Source organism: Sorghum bicolor, chromosome 3 (genome assembly GCF_000003195.3).
Source record: "Sorghum bicolor cultivar BTx623 chromosome 3, Sorghum_bicolor_NCBIv3, whole genome shotgun sequence".
In the NCBI taxonomy this organism is placed as follows: Eukaryota; Viridiplantae; Streptophyta; class Magnoliopsida; order Poales; family Poaceae; genus Sorghum; species Sorghum bicolor.
In genome coordinates, this window is record NC_012872.2 from 39,003,028 (window position 1) to 39,026,026 (window position 22,999).

General features: G+C 41.0%; 1 long non-coding RNA gene across 1 annotated transcript; it reads right to left on the reverse strand.

The window, feature by feature from the left end:
• Positions 1,307-2,443, reverse strand: LOC110434174. Its single transcript, XR_002451650.1, has 2 exons — positions 2,156-2,443; positions 1,307-1,540 (listed from the first exon to the last, which is right to left on the reverse strand). It is a non-coding gene; the product is annotated as an uncharacterized LOC110434174 (long non-coding RNA).

The window sequence follows — 22,999 nt, forward strand, 5'->3', positions numbered from 1 at the left end:
TTATATTTATACCCTGAGCTGACCCACAATCCTAACCAAACTTGACTAAACAATACTTGTATAAAAAGAAATATCTAAACAGACCTGCCTAATTATAAAGATACACGGACTCTAGTTTCCCTTGTATAGAATCCGTGCTAATGAAGTTTCCTTCCCTGACTTGTCCGTGCAAATATATAACCCACACATGCGTGATTAACATGTACTCTTTTGGTTACTTGCCCTCCGTGACATACAGCTGCATGTGGAGCTGATCACCTTACTTGAATGTGGATTTATCTCTAAGTATCGAAAATTTTTTGGCATAATCCTTTTATAGCCGATGGTCTTCTTTCTAGCTCCTGAGTTTACTAGCAACAATAATACATCAGTAGTGTCATAGGCTTGAGAACAAACTTCTTCCCCGTTAGATTGATATTGAACTGATTTGTTCTCCCACAATGTTGGCTATATCGATCATATTGCCATGGCCTTCCAAGCAGCAAGTGACACACCGACATAGGTGCCACATCACACTTTACTGCATCAACATATTCATTGATCTTAAATGGAACGTTTACTTTATATCCAATCTTGATATCTCCCGAATCATTCAACCACTGTACATGATATGGATGAGGGTGTCATAGCAGCTTCAAGCCAAGTTTATCACCCATCTCACAACTAGCAAGATTATGGCAGCTCCGTCCATCGATAATCACCTTCACCACTTTATCATGCACCTTTGCTCTAGTTTGAAATCATTTGTGTCGCTGCCCATTTTCAGGTTCTTTCATCTGAACGCTCAAGATCTGAGTCTCCACAAGAGCAGCTCCCACTACACCACAACCTTTAAACAGCGATGGACAATCCGTTGTTATAAGGGGTGTACACCAATGGACAGTCCGTTGCTAAAGGCTATAGCGACGGACCGCTGCCGTTGCTATTGAAGCCGTCGTTGTATGTATACAGCGACGAACATCATATTTAGTGACGGACAGTTCGATAGTACAACCTTTAGCAACAGACAACCTGTTAGAGCTTTTAGCAACGGACAATCCATCACAATAAGAACTTTTAGCAACGGACAGTCCATCGGGCTCAATTAAATAGGTAAAAAAATAAAAGCTGCTCTAAACGTATAGTCGATGATCAAACATTAGCCATACCTTGGTTCACATACACAAAAGTAATGACATTCAAAAGTGATCAAATTATCCATACATTGATTCTTGTATCGACCCAGTACATTATATATGTAATGTCACTTAATATGGAACTAGTCAAAACATGATGAGTATCAATTTGCAGCAACAAGAGGCGAATGTGATCTGCCAGGGTCTTATATACATGTCACTTGCTAATTATATACAATAGTCACTTGCTAATTACCAATTTCATATTACATGTCCCACCAACATACTTCAAGTAAACCTACTTGCTACCCGAACTAAGATAAGAAGCTCATGTAACTGGTTATCCAAAAGAGAGAGACTAGCACCTAAATCAGCTTCGAGTGGCAAATCATCCACCAACTTGCTAACTAGCACCATAGCAAACCCTGAAACCAAAACCAAACATGCAATTAGTAACATGTTTAGGCAAAGTTACTATGCTTCATTTTTTGTTAAATTAATTGGATCTTAAATAATGAGTTTTCCATATCTTTGAAGCTTACTTATGTGTTGAGCAAGTCAATTCATGTAGTAAATAGATGCTCCATAGAAACCTAGTCAATTAACACTTGTGCTACCCGAGCTAATGTTGCGGTACAGACATATACGAATTAGATCTCATTGTATCTCTTGTTTTGACTTGTTTACACTAGGGTTCAACGAGATAGTTTAGATAAATCAAAAATGAAAAAAAATTATCACAGCTATCTCAAGGTCAGGTCATTTTTTGCCTACTAACTGTACATGTGCCACCAGCTCCTATCTCAAGTTTCCAGGAAGCTTTTTCTCATTGAAAATATGCAAATGCAGCACATGTAAAGGAAAATAAACTATGATTTATTGCAATAATGTGTATCACATAGTCTATATATCACAAAATAGTTTATATATCACATATCTACATAAGATTGTTGAATTGAATATTGAACTGCATAAATCAATCCTTTATGTGCTAGCAATTGACAAAAACCTGATTACAACTTTAAAGCAATGCAACTCACCACAGAGGCTAGCCACGTCCTAGTTCTAATGGCTTGAGCATGAGGAAGACTCCTTATCCTGTAGTGGCGAGTATGTGAGCTCCGTGGTTGCCTCTGCTAGCTCCCTACATATTGGACAAAAACAACCTGAGCACAAATAGGTAAATTCATATAAGCTCATGTTGAAATAATAAGTATTTGTTCTTAACTTTGCATAAATAGATGGTCTCTTGTGCAAGGACTTGTTAAGTATTGCTAGTGCTATTCTTAATTTGTAAAACTAAACATGTTACACGTTTCTCTGTGAAACCTGAAATTCCTTTCCTACTAAAATCTGAAATGAAGGGCACTGTGTTGGGTTCAAGAGGCATCACTCACTCATAGTCACTCAATCACAGCCCCTGCTGTGAACTTTCTATAATCAGTTTAAACACATTTGACTCTTTCTACTTTACTCCATCACTGAAAATCATTTAAATGCAAATAGAAAAAGATATGGACTGAATTAATCACAGAAACAGATATAAACAGTTTTAGTTAGCAGTGCTATCACAGTCAAACAGTAGATGCATTAGAAACTTGATCTACAGGCTATGTTACACTCTAAAAACTTTAAACATCTAACATGTTGAAACTGTGAGACATTGACTGTACATAAATCTCTATCTACCCGTCGATCCCTCCTACTCATATATGCCAATTCATGATTCACAAAGAAAAAATGGGGAAAACACAAAGGGTAAGCAGACAAGTTTTCTTCTATAGATATGTTAATTACCCACATATATAGAAGCAGCAGTAGCATACTACGCAAAACAGGTAATTCCTAGGCTAATAAAAAATAAGATCAATCAGCAGCCATATCTGAAACAGTTGTGCACCGAAACTGCTGATTTCTAACTACAACGGGAGCAAACTATTAAATTGTGCTTCATGAAGACCATTTCATTCCTGAGTCACCCACACCTACAAAGTGTTAGATGGTTACATCCATTAGTTGTTTAAAATAGTACGAATTGCATTAAAAAGAACAAGAAAACATGTTAAAATCTACTCTTTTTTTACTTTTAAATCAACAATATAATACAGTTATAGAACTGCACAGACATTAGACAACCATGATCAAAACTACAACTGGTTAAGTGATAAACTATGTTTATTGGATTTTCTTAGACTTCGGAACATGCTCACCTCACAAACACAATGCAGAAGCAGCCTCTGGAATCGGTCCTGGACATTCAGCATTAGCACTTCATTTCAGCATATATGTTCAAGGCACTAGCCTCCTCGGAGCCAAATTTATATTCCTACATGACCACAAAATGAATTATGTTACAGAATAGCCTGAGAATACAGCTGTAAGGTAATTTAAATCATAGCGAGATGGTCAAAGTAAATGCTGCTGAATAATTCTAATCACGAAAGGCCACTACATTATAAGGCAATTATCGACTGAAATTTGAAGACTGCAATTATGATTTTGCTAAATTATGCATCTACTCTGACGAGGTAACTGTACACTGTCAGAATCCATGAAACAGAGTAACAACTAAGAAGAGGTACTGAAGATATACATTCGGAATTAGTGTTAAACCTACACGGAGATCTCCTCAGCTGCGAACTGCTTGCCAATCGCACGCCACCCGCAGCGGGCGCCACCGGCGGCCGCGGCCGCCGTAGACCGCGGCGGAGATGGAGGGCCGGCTCCGGCGGGGGCCCTGGTTGTGCTCTGCGAAGAATGGGATCGAGGTGGGGAAGGTCGTGGTCGCCATGCCAGACAACGGTGCGAGGAGAGGTCGGTCGTCTGAACAAGTCGGAGTTCGCGAAACCCTAAGGAGGGAGATGGATGAAGAAGGGTGGATTGGAGTGTGCAAGGGTCCCCTGACCTTGCATCTCGAGGGGGAGGGAGCGCGAAGGAGGGGCATGGAGGAGGAGGGCACCCGCAGCCATGCGCCTGCTCGCATCGGCCGTCGCGGCATCAGGACAGAGACTGAGAGGGAGGGATCGATGTGGAGGAGGCGAGCGGCGGTTGGGCGCGGGGGGAGAAAGAAGGCTGCGCGTGTTTTTTTTTGGCCGGCCCGATTGGGAGTTAGGGTTAGAATCTTTGCAGAGGGCCACGTGAGAGAAGGGCTCGGGATAGAGAGAGCCGAGGGAGGGAGGCTTCGTGAGAAAGGCGTTGGATGGAAAAAACACGTACATATTGTCCTTATTTTCTTTTTTTTACTTTCTTTTTTATTTTCTTTTTTATCATTTTTTTCTTCTTTTCCTTTTTAATGGTATACAAACTGTGATATCAATATAGTGTACGACACTTTTTTAGTGGTAAACCATGAATATCAATGTCCAAGACTTATCTAAGGTTTATCTTAATTAATTTAAGCCACTGCTTGGAATTTAATCATACAAATAAATTAAACCCATCATTTGTGACACTATTTAATCATTCATCACAAATTATTATCAGCTAAGGTACAAAATGTCACAGAATAGAGCTTTTCCGATTGTTTCTTATAGCGTCACTTAGGGTATTCCTGCGGTAACTTAGGGTTTACAGGTCGTTTTAGGCCAAAAATTTTGAGGGAGTAGCCCAAAAACATTGCATAAATGCATAATTTGTTTAGCAACGGACATTCTGACTCTGTTATTGATATATAGCGATTGATCATTCAATGCAAAATCAAAATATGTTTAGCAACGGACCATCCATCGTTGTATTCGATTTTAGAGACGGACAGTCTATGGATAATCTTTAGCAACACACCATTCAACACTAATTTTTATCTTTAGCAACAGACATCAGTTGCTGTTTTAGTGTTGCGGTGTAGTGTCCTTGCTGAAACTCACAGCCAATAAGGTCCTCATCTCCATGGGCTTCCTTCTCAACTCCCACTTCACTAGGTGATTCATATTCTCCATCATCAATCACAATGTTCACCTGGTTATTTGGGCACTCCTTACTTATATGCCCATGGCCTCCACACTTGAAGTACTGAATTCCACTACTCTTGGAAGTAGAACCCACTGAAGTAGTGGTTGATGCTGCTGGTTTTGAACTTGAGATAGCAGTGTTCTTTCCACTAAAAGTACCCTGAACATTAGATCGTGAGCCTCCACTTGAGCTTTTCACCATGGACGGTTCAGCGGCAAATTTTGTGTGTGATTTGCTTCCTCCAGAGAAATTCCTCGTGGTTGGTTCAGCAGCAAATTTTGGCATGGTAAATTTTAGTTTGCCAAAACTTTCTTCATGGTTGCTTCTTCTATGACATCGGCGACCAAAACTGAGTTGGAAGCAGTTATCATCAGCCTCATCTTCAGATTCATCATCATTTCTTTGACTATGTCTTCTTCCTCTACCATGTGCAGCCCTCTGGTTCCTCCGATCTCCTCTTCTTCCATCACTATCTTCTCTATCTCCACTATGGTTGCTTGCACCATCATGAGGTGGACGATGCCTTCTGATTTCAGTCATAAAATTCTGAAGATCTTGTGTCAACCTATCTTGCTTTTCTTCCATGCTTTGTCGGAGTTTGTTAAATTGTGCTATGGTAACACGATCTTTGATGTCCACTCGACCCATCTTCCTGTAAGGTTAGCTGAATACAAATAATTTGTATTTGTGGAATATGAAAATTTGGTGGCCCTCACAACTCACCTCTCTAACCACCGAAGCTCTTATGAATTCCTTTGTTGTAGATTACAAGGAAAACAAATGTGTGGTGCCAACTGAAAGTGATGGCGAGGCGAATACAAGAACAGAGAGTACCAATTACAATGGTTTTTATGTGGAGCTTGGTGGGGAGTAATACACAAGGAATGCAATCTGAATTCTAGTTGTTGTAAAGTTAAGTAACGATCCAAACTAGAAGTTCTCTGCCTAGTGCTGACCACAAGATATGAAAAGAAGTAAATGATCACACACACGCACAAAGAAAATTCAGATTTGATGCAAACAAGGAGTATGATTGGGATGCAAGTGTTGCAATCAGACCCAACCAAAATATTGCAACAAACAAAGATAGCAAACTGGTTGCAGAACTTGATATGAAACTTTCAGCACTTGTGCACATAAACCAACTAATCTTTTAGACTTTCTCTCTGAACCTTTCTCAACTTTTTTTTTTCACTTCACTTTTTTTTGCACTTTCTTTTCTATTTTTTTGACACACTTTTTTATATAGAACTAAACACAGGGATCAGATTATGACACTTGCACAACTAAAGACAGAAATAAAACAACAACCAGTAGCTAGATAGGTTCAAAGTTAACACAAAGGATGATATAGGCTATGGAGATTTTTTTGTGAGGATTTTTAGATATAAAAGAGGCACAAAGAACACGAGAAGGATAAATGATCAGCAACTAAAACAAAGACTTTAATGGACTGTGACTTAACCGAACTCACTAAAATAACAGATTGAAACAAAGGTCTAAGCAATATATTTTTCTAGCTTTTTGGTGGATAGGACGATGCAAAAATATATATGTAGCTAGGGATAAAATTCCTACGGTGGTAACAAAAGCTTTGATACCGGATGATGCGACACGTTGTCCCAATCTTCACGACATAGGAAGAACACCGATAACTAGCTGAAGAACAACCGGATAACTTGCTGCAAGCAGCGATAACTACTGCAACCTGGCAAATAAAACTCGAAGCCAACCACCGTCTTTAACCGGCAACCTGAATCGAGGATTCGCCCAACCACACTCTCAAAGAACCAACCATCACAACCTACAATCAATCAAGGAATAACTTGAAGGGAGTAGGAGCACCAATTGGGAGCGGATGAAGCCGCCGCCTATGTAATCCCGCGAGGAAATCACAAGAGCAAAGGGGTACAGATCACTCTCTGAATTTGTTAGCACGCAGATGAACAAAGGGGTTCTGTATTTCAATTATCAAAACTCTTGGATTACAATGAGTCTTAGGGGGTATTTATACTAGCAACAGCTCTGCTAGATAGTTATGAAAACGAAATAGAGTTTCTGAGAGAAGGCAATGTGAAAGGTCCCCTCGGAATGGATTCCCAAAGTGGCTTCGCATGACTGTTGGCCTCCAGAGCAGTTTCCAATAAACTGACCATAACTTCTCATTGGGAAGTCCAAATGATGAACCGTTTCTTGGGTGTGAAACTAGACTCAAAGAGCTTAACAGCAATGTATGCCAACCAACACGAAACATTGTAGATTGGTACAGTTTTAATTGGCAAGTTGTACCAATATTCTGTCACGACAGACTGCTGACCTTCTGAGCAGTCTGTACTAATTCAGGTCTGCAGGCAATATGGTGTATATCCAAACACTAATTCAGGTCACCGCTAGATTCATTGGAAAGTAGACTCGACAAGCTTTCCGACAAGTCCTCATGGACCTTCATAGCTTTTGTGACTAAAAATTTATGAAGATTTCTTTGCACTGGTTCGTTTTTGACTTCTACTGGTCCATTTTTTATTTCTTCTGGAACTTGCACTGATCCGTTCTTCAGGTCCGATTCATCATTCTCTTCTTCTATATACCTAAGTACAATCAAGGTACAACACTTAGGTAGTATATAATACTTATTAATGTTAAAATGAATCTCACAAAGTAGCGCGTGGACCTCTTATTGTAGCTTCTTTGCACGAGTACGTGTAATCAGTCCATCGATGACTTGGGCTGGTGTCGGTGTAGGTAAAACTTGAGTGGGTGTAGCTTGACTTGAAGCTTGTGACATCTTGCTTGGTGGCGTGGTCATATCAGATGGCGTCGGTTGGCCGCACACCACCGCCGTGCCGCCATTAGCGAGGGCAAGGTCCTTAGGGTGCGGTAGAGTTAGGGTTTCTGGTATCTATCATCGCGGGAAAGAGTGAGGAGCACGATGGTGCCCTTGGCCGTCGCCGAGACCTCGCCGTCGACAAGATTTCCGTCGGTCAAGCCTCACCTCTGTTCTCGGTTCATGCTTTCTCTGAAAATTTTATGGTAATGTCCAGATGCCATGCTTGTGCTTCTGTCATTTTTGTAGTTTTTTCTGACCACTATTGCTGGTATCTTGTAATTATGTCCTTTTATAGAATTAAATTAATAAATGCCTTATTTTTATATGTTTAGTGGTCAACATGTGATGTTCTGGTAATCTTAGGTTATGCTTGTGCTTACAAGCCACTTGGTTTGCACTAAATATGTTTGTGCTATGTCATCAAATAATTAATTGAAGGTTATATAGCTGTTCTGGGCAGCAAGGGAGTAATCTGATCATTGCTTGATGATAACTTTGTTTTCTGAAAGACTTGTCTAAATCAAAGATGTTGTAAACTTGGTGAACTAGCCGCAGTTTAAATTTGGGATCAATTGGTCCAGTAGTTTAAAAGTTATGACTCTTCCAATTTGAATTCCAGAACTAAGTGCTCTCTGTTTTTCTGGAACAGAATCTCGAACTTTGTTTAATTGACTTGCTTAACATGTGAATCTTGCTGTGATGTCTAAAGATGAAATGTAAACAATTTCATAAGCTTTCCCAAATGTCTTCATTCATGTTTGTTGGATTTGTATAGCATTAGTTATGAATTGTTCCTTGAGCTGCTCTGTTATTTGGTTGTTGCTGTTTAATGATTTAACTTGGTGAGTCTTGTTAGTTAAGTTGGTACTCTTTTGTGAGCTGGAAATGGGAGTTACTCCATAAATGAGTGTCCAATGAAGTCTCTAATCTTGTTACCAAGCATTTATGATCATCTAGTGTGCACCCATTCCTCACTTATCGTGCATGCAATAGGTGCATCGGAAGCGACAGCCTCGTTCGAGCTCGATCGGGTGGACCACGAAGGCCCGGAGATCAAACAGGAAGTGGAGGTCCAGCCAGCCGGACAAGAGGAGCCCGAAGAGGAGGACGAGTGCCCTAATCATGAGCCAGCTTCATTCATGAAAGGCAAGCCCTGGAGCATCTTAAGTCTCCCACTTTAATTTCAAAAGCATACTTGTCTATGTTATATCTATTGATGCATTACGTATAGGAGTTGTGATGAAGCCCTTGCCGCATTATACCCTCTCCTTGTCTAGATATTTTATCATTACCTGGTTGTAGAGTTAGGATCGAGTAGCAGCTTAGCTATGCTTTAATCGGTAGAAGTCGGGTGATATCCTGTCACCTGCGTGAAATAGGGCTGTTGTTGGATCACGATTGACTATATGTGCTGTCGTGGGAAAGAACCTGTTTAAAATGACTTAAGCCAGGCGGAGTTTTGCAAGGTGGTAGTAACTCTGTCTGTGGCAGCTAAGGACCGATTGTTGTACGTCCTCTTGTCATGTTGAACGCATGCTTGACACTTTGTTGGCCGGATAACTCGTTCCGACCGCGAAGCCTAGTAGTATGACTCAGGCCGGAAGACAGGCAAGTATAAAGTGCGCACTTTCGGAGGAAGTGCGGTGTGCGGAGGGCCATTGGCGTAAGGCCAAACGCAGGTGAGTTAAAAGTCCTAATCTCTCTGGCAGAGTGGCAGCCCTGGGAGTGCGGCGCTGATCGGAGCCGCGATTTCTGAGTCGTACCAAAGGTGACCCGCTTGCTCTCCGACAAGGGATGCTTGGGTGAATGCTAGGAATAACCCTCGAGCTGGATAGGAATCGATTCGAATCGCCGTCTCTCCCGGATAGTGAGAACTTGACAGAGCAGCGGCAAACGTAGCATTCAATAAGTACAATGGTTCTTGATAATGATGTTGAGGATAGCAAGGTATGGTTATTATTGTTTGTAATAATCAAGTGAAGTGCTTAGTATAGGTGCTAATCTAGTGGTAGGCTAATGATGACTAATATGATGCTTTTACAGATGGTTATTATCCACTATAAGCTTTTGGGCAAATTGTCTGAGTCAAGCCAGCTACACTTATACTCAGCCTTGCATGGTCCTTGGTGTCTTTTATGTTTGGTTAGACAGGTAAGTCTAGCTGAGTACATCCTCGTACTCAGGATTTATTCCCACCTGTTGCAGATGATGTCTTTTATGATGGCTTCTACAAGACCTGTCTCCATCCCGCTGGGGATGAGGACTAACCGTTGGGCGCGGTTCTCTAACAACTTCGTACCCTAATGCTTTTGGTGGTTGAGATGAGACTCTGGCAGTAACAAGAACTGATGAAATGTGTTTGTGTAAACTATTTTGCTTCCGCTACTTCAAATTTGTGTTGTAATAACTAAAGTACTTCGATGTGGTGCCACTTCGCCGGCAATGAATGAACTATGTAACATTCACTGTATTGTGTTGAACTATTACGATCTTGGTATGTTTCAAAGTTGGTTGGAAGTCCTTCGTGATTTCAGTTGACTACCGGGATTATAATGGGCTCAAGTCTGGAAACTTGATTGTTAGTTCGATCGTTTCTACACTTGAACTCTTATAATTTGGTCGGTTCTGTGACAGGAAGGTTGAGCTGCTGTTTATCTGTTCCTAGAGATGCTAGAATTCTAGAGAATTTTATCTTGGAAAATCTTTAAAATGTTACATGATGAGTTCCTATATGATGAGAGTTTAAACTCCTACCACAGCCATATATACATGCTTACTAGATGAAGAGCCACTCATTTACTTTTTACTGCTTATGAGCATTGAGTGTGGTCAAGCTGTGTAGACCCTTAGAAGCTTGTCATGTGGTTAAAATCAAGATTCATTTGCACATCCACTCATATATGCTACTTCTACTCCAGAAGTACGCATCCATATACATCCACTCATTTCCATCTCCAGATCCATCTAAAATTATTCTACTCCTCTCCGGGAGAGAATAGCCAAAAACATTCTCCTATTCCTGTTATTCCCTGTGAAATAATTGCTTGAGTTATCTTGGTTACTACCACTTGCTTCACTATTCTAGGAAATAAAAAGGGGCAAGTGCCTGAAACCTCGAAGAAAAAAAAGTGAGATGAGAGGTAAAAATGGACAAGTTTCCGATAGTAGAATTAGGGGTACAAGACACCCACCTGAGAGAAAAGAAAAAGAAAATATAGAGCATCTCATTCTCCTCAAAAAGCTTCAAAGTGCAAGAAAGGTATGTATCCCCTCAAAAGAGCAAAAGTAGAATATGACTTTGCTCTACTTGTTTATATTTGCAATTATATCGTTCTTAGTTTATCGTAGTTATATACTTGGCTTAGTTAGATTGGAATTATATACATGCTTAGGATCGTATAGCGTTTATCCATGTGTATAGTGGGTAAATGATATGTATTGTGTAGGCGTGGTGCCTATACCGTATTTATCTACGATTTTACACTATATGCTAGATCGTGGGGTGGTTTGCGGTGGGGACATCTCCGTTGATTCTTGTATAGTCCCCCTCCCGTGTATAGGGTAGGCAGAGCAACATTATTACAGGGGAGTGATTGCTATGTTTCTCATCTTCCTTGATAATATCACTATGCATGGGCATAATCTTGTCTCGCAATGATTGCCAAGTATAATTTCACTAACTATGATATGCTAGACTTTATAGTTAAGAATAACTTAGAAAATATTCTTGTAGTTCATCCTAATTCCATGCTAATGACTTGCTAGAATATCTGTTGAGGTGCTTATCATTATCATATGTGGCTAGTTTTGCTGATTAGAATAGTTATCTTTGTCACCATTCATATTTTATCTATATTTTACGTGACTTACCCCTGTATTGATGAGTGTTGGCATTTCATAGCGTCATCACAAAAGATAGACTAAAAGTCCATCCTTGCAACAGCGCCAGAAAGCCTGTTGACAGCAGAAGTGGCAAATGGAAATACCGCAAGCGTACGGTAGTCAATGTAGCTTTTACTGTAAGTATTCTAGGTACTGTATTTTCCACGAGGAACGTGAAGTGAACTAACTAGGCTCAAGGTCATCCAAAGGGTCAAGGATAGGTAAGGATAGGTAAGTGATCTCACACAGATCCTAATCTAAACATAAATGGTAGAGAGCTAGCTAGGTGGGAGGACAACGAGTGAGAAAAGACTCCTATGACTCTAACTTTACTCCTGTGAACCAATCTAATCTAGTAGCGGACACACACTAACATCGCTAAACATAACTACTTGTTTGTTGGAAGTCGACTACAATAGGAGGACGCAATTCCTATCTAAGCGGACTCGTTTCTTATGGGCGCCTACAGACCGTACCCGACGTGAATAGAACCTACTGGGAAGCAGAAGCCTATCACGCTTCGCCGCCGCCTGCTATCATGTTTGACACGGTAGTATTCAAGGGCAGGCTTTAGTCTAAGCAACATGCTTATGCTAACTCCTACTACTCAAACTAAGTATACAACCTAGGGCAAGCACCGTGTTACCGACACAGAAAACAACCCAAGCACTTAAGACTAACTTAGCTAGTATATAACTACTATAAGATAGACTAGGACACTACAATAGAATATTGTACTAAGTAAATTCTGAAAGTAAATACTTAGAAAAATAAAGGAAAAGTAAATATATTAAATACTCAAAGTCTTACAAGAGAAAAGGTCAAGAGGAATACCAGACTCTCCAAAAGACGACTTCGGAGACTCCGAGCTTCACTCGACTCAACTCTAACTCCCACACTAGACTAACACTACTACCCTACATTGTAACAAGTGGATCTTGAAGTGTGAGATACGATATGAGATGAAGGCCTATAGGGGGTATTTATAGCAGGAGGTGAAGTAGAGGCTACTCCACTGCCACGTCAGCAATCCGCGTGACCTCCAACATGCACCATTGGATACACCGACCTTGGAACTGCCATATGATCAATGGTTGGGGATTTCCATCACATGTTCATCATGGGGACATCGGTGGGGTGCAACCGACCTTGGGGGGCCCACATGTCAGGGTCGGCCGACCGACCTATTGCTTCCATGTGGGCCCCACCAAGCTTCTAGATGGTGCTGAGGTTAGTGGGAGTGTCGGCCAGGTGGGATCCTACCAAAGGTGGGTCAGCCGACTTACCCTGTGGGGTTGTCCCACCACCTTGCTCCACATGTTTTCCCCACTTGTCATCTTCAATGTTTTGTTGATCTGTGATGGTTTTGGTTCTTGATCATCTTTGCTTCGTTTGAGCTTGATCAGGCTTGATTAGTGGCTGTTTGCACCTGCATCCAAATAATGACATGTACATGTGGAACCAAGTGAATTGTACCTATGTCACTACTTAGTTGCTTGGTGTTATCCCCAAAACTTAACCATTGTTGATGGTATTAGTGGTCGAAAATCTTAGTGAAAATACCGTCAACAAGATCCCCCACACTTAAGTCTCTGCTCATCCTCGAGCAAAGGTTAGAGAAAGATAACCTATGATTATGACTCTTTTAAGATATAAGCAAACACAAAGACTACTCAAGACATATCTTATACAAGTGGGTTATGTGGCACTATCTATCATATATCCTTAGGATGTTGAAAAATGGAATAGTTCTCAAAGCAAAGTCATCTACCCATCTTCATATCCTTAGTACTTAGAGTTTTTGATAAATGTTTTAAAAAAGCACATAGTTCATCCTTACTCCTCTAATAGTACTCTGAAGTCACTCAGTAAGTATAGGATTCCTCACCAAGGCATAGCAAAAGATTGCCTTCTTTTGTTTCATCCGACATCTATTAGGCCTATGGGGCTCAGGTAGGGAGAAACAGGATATCATACTTGCATTGTATCTATTGTAAAGTCAAAACAAGGATCCAAGGAGAAGAATGTCATAATCCTAGATCAAGATGTGTAAGTGTGTGAAAAATGATTAGAATAGAATGATCCTCTATTTGATAAGATCTCTCTCTCTATTTTATTTGAGACATGGCTAGCCTTTTTTTCTTTTCTTTTTTTTTCAAAAGCAATGGACCTTCATGTGCCCACTTTTTTCACTAAGCATAGCCTTTGTGTCTCATCTTATAACCAATACTTAGAGAGAGATATTCTAAACCTTAAAACATGGAGCATCTATATGGAGGAAATGGATGACATGTTTTTGTGTACTTCTAATGTAGAAGCAGCATATATATGTCGTGTGTGTGTGATCTAAATCTTGGGACTATGACATAATTCTCAACTAGGGTCACAAGGTTTGACTATACTGAACACAAGTACAAGTAGCATATATAGAAGGGTTTTGAACAAGGTATGAACATATATGGCTGTCGTAGGAATTCTCTTACTATTGAGGAGTAAGTGACGCTATGGTGTTATGATATTTTCAAAAATAAATCTCTAAGCACTTTGAATAGAAAGGGTATGAATCATGAGCTAAGAACTATATCACAATTTGTCAACAACCAAGTCAATATGATATTCCTATCAAGATATGTGACCCACAAGTATAAGCATATGCAAGAATTAGACGTTGTGACACTTTTACCCTTTTAATGTCATGAATCATGTCACACTTTTAATGTCATAAATCATAGATCCAAGTCTTCTTGTTTTTATTTTTGTTTTATTTTATCTAATAAAGCAAACAAGAGACAGAAGTAATAAAAATGAAAGAACAGAGGGAGAGTAGGAGTGGCAAACCAGTCAGAAGGCAGGTAGATGTTGAGTGGATGCTGACTAGTGGGTCCAGGGCTCCAAGGTGGGGTCGGCTGACCCCACTTGGGCTTGCCCATTGCTGCCATTTGAATTCCCATTGTTGATGATGTACCTCTGCAAGCTTGTGTTCCCGTTGGCCATCAAAGATGGGGTCGGTCGACCCCCTACTTAGGGTAGAATTTGTCGAGCCAACTTGCCTCACCATGTACTACATCATGGTGTGTTCAGGAAATTCAGAGACTTAGTTAGAGGGTCACTTGACCCCCCACACATGGATTCTTGAGCATTCTGAAATCCAAAGACATGGCAAACATGAAGTGCAGGGGTCCTCCTGGTGGCAACACACCAGTGAGACCAAGTTGGGTCAAGGGTAAGTAGCTAAAATCTTATCATCAATTTAACAGGGGAAATTTCAATCTTGTGTACCATGGCATAGAGCAATTTTAGTTCATCATCTTTTAGAGAGTTAGAAGAACCAGGAAAAAGATTGATAGTAATCCAGAAATAAATTAAGCACAAGGTTGGATTGGGAATTTTAGAGGTTAAGAGAGTGGAGTAATCATCAAAATCTACTCTTGTTAAACCCAGGCATGGTAGTGTCTAAGTCAATTGTACAATCAAAGTCACAACCTAGAGCAGTGGTTAGAAGACCCCAAGTATAGCTACACACTTGCCCACATATGCAAAATGTTATGAGTCAATTTTAGTGTGCATAAAAGTTCTTTAGTGAGCACTTCTATACCAAGTTTAAGGTACTCACCAAAAACCTCCCAAACCAATGGTATTTAAATATCATTGAATTTTTTAGTCATACCTGTGCGGTCCACAAGGGCCGGGTCAAGGATGCTTGTATGGCGGAAACCGCTCTCCTTTAGGTTGTTTAACTTGATCAGCTCTTTCGGTGTTAATATGAGTTCATTCTTTAGGCTCCATTGCTCTTGGAGGAGGTTCGTAGAGCACCACTTGATGCTGACTCTCCCCTTCCTCCATCCTCTCATGGCTTCCCTCATTAGACTAGTGAGAGCTTTGAGAACAACTCTCACCCCCTTCAAACTTCTAGAATCGGGAGAGGAATGATTTCTCCATTCCACAAACAACCAAACAGTTTCCTACTTCTACTGCTATGCAAGACTAAATATTTTTTTTGGTTTTTTTAAGGAAAAGTATTCTAATCTTGAGAAATAACTTGCAACTAAGAAGAGAGAAGAGGGATTGTGAGCTCAAGATAATTTTGGTGGCTTTGGGTGTGGAATTGAGCTCACAATGCATGGGTATTTATAGGGGAAGAGGGGCAAGTGGTGAACACCCCAATGTGGGGGTTGGCTGACCTCCGCATAAGCACTATGTTTCAAAATTTTAAATTGTGGCAGGTAATCTTGCAACATATATGAACTCTTTTCTAGAAATTAGCCAATGTAGGGGTCGGTTGACCCCTACCCTAAGCAATTTAGCACTCTAAATGATGTGGCATGAAGTGTCTACTAAAGTAAAGCCTAGGTGTGGACAAGAAGTAAAGTTCTTCTATAAGATTCCCTTGCCTAGTGCTATGTGAAAGAGAAAAGATGATTTGCAAAAGTGAAGATATGCTTAAAGTGGTTGTCAGGGATCATGACAGCACTAGAGCATGTCTAGGAGACCACTTTGCAGGTTTAAGCTGGTGCACAGGTCCCAAACAAACCATTTTTTTCAGACTTTGACTTATATGTCATGCATGGGATTCTAAAGCAAAGCAAATAGGAGATAGCAGACTGCCAAAAGGGCAAGTCTTGGGGTCGACCGACCCCAACTTGAAAGTTCCAGGAGCATCCAAGTGCTGACCTCGACACATTGCATCAACCCAAAGTGAAAGACTGCAAGTGGGCCGAATGGTGGGGTCGGCTGACCCCACCTCTAGGTGATCCATAGGTCAAAACTTTATTGCATGTTGTTCTCAAGATTTTTATTTATTATTCCTAAGCATTTTGTCGATGGGAAATATGCAAAACTTAACTAAGCATGCAATTGGAAGGGAAATGCAAGAATTGAAATGCAATGAGTAAAAATGGGATAAATACTAATTTACCTTATCAGCAAGGGCTCCATGTTTTAGGCCCATAGAGCAAGACCTCTCAATCTTGTTTATTGCTTGGGTGCTTCACATGGCCCTGGAGATATGGACCAAGATTGCACCTCCTCTTGCCACACTTGCCTACCTTTGCCTTGAGGTTCTTGGAGGCATGGTATGGTTCTCCTTTAAGCACAATGACCTCCATGGTGACCTCTGGTTTCGTAGCTAGTCTCCCTCATGATTGAAGGGGGCCTCACTGATAGAATTGATGACATTTGTGCTAGTGGAGACCATGATAGGCAACTCAAGGTAACTCAGGAGGCATATAGGGGGCTAGAAGGTGTTGACTTTGAGACAAGGAGGATTGGGATGGAGAAGAAGAAGAGGAAAGGCCAAGGAAAGCTATTGTCAAAGATTACAAACTTGTTTTCACAAGAGTTACAACTGGGAATAGTTTCTAAGTGCTGGCACGACACTCTGGGTCAGATTGGGTTTCCCAACTATGGGTCGACCGACCCCACCTTGGTGGAACCAAAAGTTCACACTTCTCCCTCAACTCTCCTTTTCGTAGGACCACTTTCAAGATACTTGCATCCTATCAAGTAGGGGTCGCCCGACCCCTAGTTTTTGGGTATAGAGCAAGCAAGTTTGGGTCCTACACTTTTTAGGTGATTAGAAGGGGTCTGGCCATGTTTGAGCCATAGTGGGTACTAAGTCCTGGTCGCCCGACCCTAGTTTGGAAGTTCTAGAGTGAACATGTTCTAGGTTTGTACTTCCCCACATGTCATAGATGGTTTGGCCAAACATAGGCTTGGTTATCTACTAAGATGGGGTCGCTCGACCCCATAATGGAGGCTCCCCAAGACCAGTTTTGTCTTAAGGACTAACATAAGTGTATTCATGCTATCCTAAAGGCCAGTCCACACAAAATATATAAAAGAAGTTAAGACATGTAGATTATAGTCTTGTTGAATCTTTAGCAAGGATGAGTCCTAGCATGTCAACTTCTTCTATCAAGGATCAAACTCCTAAAAAACTCTTAAGAAGGTGGCCACTTACCTCGAAGATAATGAGTCGTAGCATTGGCCCTTCTCAGTTGCATCGAAGTTCTCTTTGGCCAAGAAACTTGTCTTCGACCATGAGGATCTCAAGTTGTCTCCATGAATGATCTCATGACTTACCTATAGAGATATTGATGTTCTTGTTGCAGGTATTAGTCCAAAAGTGCAACCAAGTTCCATGCAAGTATGTTTGGTTCAATAATCAAACTTAACAACATGTCTTGTTTGATTAAGGTAGTATATTTAACCTAAGAACCATGCTTAATTTAAAAAGACTATGGAGGTACTCACTCGAGCAATTAGTATAACCAAACCAAAGCATACTAACATAGAAAGAGGGAGCATGATAGGATGAACAAGATTCATTATACTAGAGACAAGATAATGAGTGATGAAGACAAGAGACAAATATTTTTTTCTTTTATTATTATTATTTTTTAATTTTTATATGCAAGGCAATGCAAAGTGGAGGATGAATGCATTTAAACAAATATGCTATGGTTAAAATAAAGATTAAAAAAAATAAATGAGTTATATGCATGAACATCTAGGCTTTAGCTTTTTCCTGTGGTGTGGCCCATCCAAAGGACATAATCATACCGACTATTAAAGCCGATATATGAGCCGGGATGTTCCCGTTTAACATTCGACTACCACAAGCTAGACTAGGAGCCCGAATAGGTAGACAACAATAAAATTGTTGTCTATCTAGACTAGGCATGATGTCCGAATACAACTCAAAGACTAGGAGCTACCCAAGAAAGGACTAGATTTATGCAATATTAAGCAAGCATGTAGTGGAAAGGATAAAAAGAAAAGAAAGGTAAAAGAAGGACAACTCGGACGACTTGGTTCTAAGTTAGATCAGCTACAGTTCCCCGACAGCGGTGCCAGAAAGCTTGTTGGCATTTCATAGCGTCATCACAAAAGATAGACTAAAAGTCCATCCCTGCAATAGCGCCAGAAAGCCTGTTGACTCCAGAAGTGGCAAACGGAAATACCACAAGCGTACAATAGTCAATGTAGATTTCACCAGGAGTATTCCAAGTATCATATTTTCCACAGGGAACATGAAGTGAACTAACTAGGCTCAAGGTCATCCAAAGGGTCAAGGATAGGTAAGGATAGGTAAGTGATCTCACACAGATCCTAATGTAAAGAAAAATGGTAGAGAGCTAGCTAGGTGGGAGGACAACGAGTGAGAAAAGACTCCTATGACTCTAACTTTACTCCTGTGAACCAATCTCATCTAGTAGCGGACACACACTAACGTCGCTAAGCTTAACCGCTTGTTTGTTGGAAGTCGACTGCAATAGGAGGACGAAACTCCTATCCAAGCGGACTCATTTCTTATGGGCGCATACAGACCGTACCCAACGTGAATAGAACCTACTAGGAAGCAGAGGCCTATCACGCTTCGCCGCCACCCGCTATCACGTTTGATACGGTGGTATTCAAGGGCAGGCTTTAGTCTATGCTCCACGCTTATGCTAACTTCTTCTACTCAGACTAAGTATACGACCTAGTCCAAGCACCGTGTTACCGGTAGAGAAAACAACCCAAGCACTTAAGACTAACTTAGCTAGTATATAACTACTATAAGACAGACTAGGACACTACAATAGAATATTGCACTAAGTAAATACTAAAATTAAATACTTAGAAAAGTAAAGGAAAAGTAAATATATTAAATACTGAAAGTTTTACAAGAGAAAAGGTAAAGAGGAATACCAGACTCTCCAGAAGACGACACTGGAGACTCTGAGCTTCGCTCGACTCAACTCTAACTCCCACACTAGACTAACACTACTACCCTACATTGTAATAAGTGGATCTTGAAGTGTGAGATATGATATGAGATGTAGGCCTATAGGGGGTATTTATAGCAGGAGGTGGAATAGAGGCTACTCCACTGCCATGTTAGCAATCTGCTTGACCTCCAGCATGCACAATTGGATAAACTGACCTTAGAACCACCATATGATCAACGGTTGGGGATTTCCATCACATGTTCATCATGGGGATGTCGGTGGGGTGCAACCGACCTTGGGGGCCCACATGTTAGGGTCGGCCGACCGACCTATTGCTTCCATGTGGGCCCCACCAAGCTTCTTGAAGGTGCTGAGGTCAGTTGGAGTGTGGGCCAGGTGGGACCCCACCAAAGGTGGGTTGGCCGACCTACCCTTGGGGGGAGGGGGCTGGCCCACCACCTTGATCCACATGTTGTCCCCACTTGTCATCTTCAATCCTTTGTTGATGTGCGGTGGTTTTGGTTCTTGATCATCTTTGCTTCATTTGAGCTTGATCAGGCTTGATTAGTGGCTGTTTGCACTTGCATCCAAATAATGACAGATACATATGGAACCAAGTGAATTGTACCTATGTAACTACTTAGTTGCTTGGTGTTATCACCAAAACTAACCATTGTTGATGGTTTTACTGGTCGAATATCATAGTGAAAATACCATCAACAATGAGAGATGAATGCTCTCTATTACACATATAATGATACTCAGTTCCATATTTCATTCCATCATTATTAGTAATCCCTTCCAAGTGGTAAAAATATAAATAACGATACGTGGAATACTTCCCGGTTAAAATGCTATATCGGTATTAATCTGTGCGCTTGCAGATCCTATTTATTATTTATCTAGATGAGCAATTGCATATTTCAATACCGCGCCTCTCATGTCATGCTGGTGGTGAGGTCGTTGTCCCGATCTTCACGACGTAGGATAACTAGCTGAAGATCAGCCGATAACTTGCTGCAAGCAGCGAGGATAACTAGTGCAACCTGACGACACGCACAAGGAGCCAACCACCGTCTCTATACGGCAGCCTGAACCAAGGATTCGCCCAACCACACTCTCAAAGAACCAACCTACGCAACCTGAACTCGAGGATCAGGAGCACGGATTGGGTGCCGATGACGCGGCCGCTTCTGTAATCTCCGCGAAGGAAAACACAAGAGCAAAGGGGTAGAGATCACTCTCTGAATTTGTTAGCACGCAGCTGACCAAAGGGGTTCTGTATTTCCATCATCAAAGTCTTCGATTACAATGAGTCTTAGGGGGTATTTATACTAGCAACAGCCCTGCTATATAGGTATGAAAACGAAATAGAGTTTCTGAGGGAAGGCAATGTGAAAGGTCCCCTCGAAATGGATTCCCGAAGTGACTTCGCGTGACTGTTGGCCTCCAGAGCAGTTTCCAATAAACTGACCATAACTTTTTATTGGGAAGTCCAAATGATGATCCGTTTTTTGGGTGTGAAACTAGACTCCGAGAGCTTTCCATCAATATATTCCATGCACCACGAAACGCTGTAGATTGGTACAGTTTTACTTGGCAAGTTGTACCAACATTCTGTCACGACAGACTGTTGACCTTCTGAGCAGTCTGTACTAATTCTTGTCTGCAGGTAATATGGGGTATCCAAACTGGTCGCCACTTGATTCATTGGAAAGTACACTCGAAGAGCTTTCCAACAAGTGCTCATGGGCCTTCATAGCATCTCGAAAGTGAAAGTTATGATCTTTTCTTTCAACTGGTCCGTTCTGCACCGCACTGGACCGATCTGCCCTTCTTTCAACTGGTCCGTTCTGCACCGTGTTGTTCCAATCCTTGCGATCCAGGTCACCTCCCTCCTCATGTGTATACCTAAGCACAACCAAAGTAGAATACTTAGGTAGTATAATATTCTCATTAACATTAATAGAACTCTCACAAAGTAGCGCGTTCACCTCTTGTTGTAGCTTCTTGGCTCGGCTACGTGTAATTGCTCTATCAATGGCTTGGGCTGGTGCCGGCGTAGTCGGTGTAGAGGTTGGCATGGAATTAGAGGGAGCATGCTTGGTTGGGATGTCCTCATCATCCTCCCCCTCTTGAAAAGGAGTCGACCTCGACTCTGATTCTTCTAATCCAAAGAATGGTGTCAAGTCAGCAACATTGAAGGTTGTGCTAACACCATAATCTTCAGAAAGCCCAATCTTGTAGGCATTATCATTGATCCTGGACAGCACTCTGAATGGACCATCTCTTCTCATCTTTGGCCAGTAGAAGTGATCAGCTAGCATCTCATATGTCTTTCTCCATCCAAAGTGACCCATCAATCCACCTGCATGTGTTTCCTGTAGCAACAAAAGCCTAACAGAGCAGTGGGGTACACACAATTTGTTAGCTCGAAACAAAAATCCATCATGTATATGATTATTTTCCCACCCTTTTCCAGTTGTACAGTTTGCAAATGGTTCTGAAAATTCATGATCAGTAGGGTACAATTCTTTTATGCTTTCAAGTCCTGGAACCTTGACATCTAGTTGATTCAACAAAATATTTTTACGTGACAAAGCATCAGCAACAATGTTTTCTTTACCTTTCTTATATTTCACAACATATGGAAAAGTTTCAATGAATTCAACCCATTTGGCATGTCTACGATTCAGTTTTGCTTGCCCCTTTAAATATTTCAAAGCCTCATGATCTGAATGAATAACAAATTCTTTTGGCCATAAATAATGTTGCCAAGTCTCAAGAGCTCTTACCAAAGCATACAATTCTTTGTCATACACCGAGTAGTTCAGTTGCGCACCTCCTAACTTTTCACTGAAGTATGCAACCGGCTGTCCATTTTGCATTAGGACACCACCGATTCCGATCCCACTTGCATCACATTCAACCTCAAAGGTTTTAGTGAAATCCGGTAACACCAACAAGGGGGCTTCGGATAGCTTCTTCTTCAATTCTTGGAATGCTCTCTCTTGTGGTTCACCCCATTGGAAGGCAACACCTTTCTTTGTTAACTCATTCAACGGAGCAGCTATGGTGCTGAAATCTCTCACAAATCTCCTGTAAAACCAGCAAGTCCATGAAAACTTCTCACCTGACTCACATTTTCAGGAGTTGGCCAATCCTTGATTGCTTTCACCTTTGATTCATCAACCTGAATTCCTGAACCTGAAACAACAAAACCAAGAAACACAACCTGATCTGTACAAAATGTGCACTTCTCAAGGTTAGCAAATAATTTTTCTTTTCTTAGCACATCCAAAACTTGCTTAATATGATCAACATGTTCCTCCAATGTCTTGCTGTAAATTAGAATATCATCAAAGTAAACAACAACAAACTTTCCAATGAATGCTCGCAAGACATGGTTCATCAATCTCATGAACGTACTAGGGGCATTGGTCAAACCAAAAGGCATAACTAACCATTCATACAGCCCAAACTTTGTTTTAAAAGCAGTTTTCCATTCATCTCCA